Source organism: Balaenoptera ricei, chromosome 2 (genome assembly GCF_028023285.1).
Source record: "Balaenoptera ricei isolate mBalRic1 chromosome 2, mBalRic1.hap2, whole genome shotgun sequence".
In the NCBI taxonomy this organism is placed as follows: Eukaryota; Metazoa; Chordata; class Mammalia; order Artiodactyla; family Balaenopteridae; genus Balaenoptera; species Balaenoptera ricei.
Window position 1 is genome coordinate 84,468,335 of NC_082640.1, and position 1,590 is coordinate 84,469,924.

The 1,590-nt window shown below is 36.3% G+C and overlaps 1 non-coding gene across 1 annotated transcript; it reads left to right on the top strand.

The window, feature by feature from the left end:
• The first annotated feature begins 1,154 nt into the window (after positions 1–1,154).
• LOC132361454 (small nucleolar RNA SNORA51) lies at positions 1,155–1,290 on the top strand. The gene has a single exon (XR_009501742.1). It is a non-coding gene; the product is annotated as a small nucleolar RNA SNORA51 (small nucleolar RNA).
• The last annotated feature ends 300 nt before the right edge of the window (positions 1,291–1,590 follow it).

The window sequence follows — 1,590 nt, forward strand, 5'->3', positions numbered from 1 at the left end:
CTCTGCACCCCACCCCAGCCTGGGGATTAACCTCTTGCACCCATGCTCACCTTCTGTTTTCGGACAGTTAACCATCATTGCATCTGTATGTGTGTTGACAAAGTGAACTCTAGTCTTTGCAGTTTTTGTGTTTTGTTTTTTGGTTTAGGGAACAGTCCTACTATGAATGTACATTTACTGCTCTACTGAAGTTCATATATAAACCTGTCAAGCACATTACCAGAATTGGAATTGCTTGTATATACACTTTGATAAATTTTAGAGACAATGGTAGAACAGAAGTAAATTGTATTTCAAATGCCACAATATTCTCACACCATGAAAACCCTTCCCTTTTTAATATATTTGTGTGTAGTTTATCTTTATGCCCATACTATATTTCCCAGAGATGGGTAAGTGTTATGTTTCTTGCTGGCACATTTACCGTATTGTTCAAAGTCAGGCGTTTAGTGGTTTTAGCATGATCCTATTTCCATGAACTCGCAAATGCAAGATCTTCTCTCACACTGTCTTTTACTCCCTGCTGTTTTATATTGCCCTCCTAATTCTCAGTCCTGGTCTTTCTTTATGTTCTTCATCAACCTGGATAGGTTATACTATTTTCTCCCTTTTTCAAGACCAATAGAATAGAATAGAACACCCAGAAATAAACCCTGATATATGGCCAAATGATTTTTGACAAGTTGCCAAGATTTTTCGAAGTAGAAAGGATAGTATTTTCAACAAATGGTGCTGAGAAGTCTTGTGGTCAACATGCAAAAGAAGGAAGATGGACTCTTACCTAACATCATATGCAAAGATTAATGAAAACGTATCAAGAAACTAAATGTAAGACCTAATAAAATAAAAAGTCTTAGAAGAAGATACAGGACAAGAGCTTCATGATATTGGATTTGGCAGTGTTTTCCTCAATATGAAACGAAGGAACAACAAAGGTTCAGCTAACAAAAAAATAAACAATTTGCAGTACATAAGTTAAAAAAAATGTGTATCAAAGAAATGTAACCAGAATAAAATGGCAACCCACAAGATGGGAGAAAATATTTCAGAGCCATCTATCTGACAAGAGATTTCTATTCAGAATATATAGAGAACTCCTACAACTGAACAAAAAGCAAACACTCTGATTCAAAAATGGATAAAAGACTTGAATAGGCCTCCTGGTGCTTACCACAGGCTGTGTTCTTACACTGACTGTATAGAAAGAGGAGGCAGAGTAAACGCACCCCATATACACCTCAGCCCAGGCCAAAAAAAAAAAAAAAGACTTGAATAGATGGTTCTTCAAAAAGATGTACAAATGACTAAGCACTTGAATAGATGCTCCATATCACTAAATGCATGTTTATATATTTGTGTGCATGCATACACACACAAGCACACACACACATACACAAGCAGAAAACAACTATTGGTGAGGATGTGAGGGAGTTGGAACCATTGTGCTATGTCAGAGGGAATGCAGAATGATACAGCTGCTTTGCAAAAGAGTATGGCAATTTTTCAGATATTGAAAAATAGAATTACTACATGATCCAGGAATTTTACTACGAGGTATACCCAAAGGTATTGAAATCAGGGTCTTAAAGA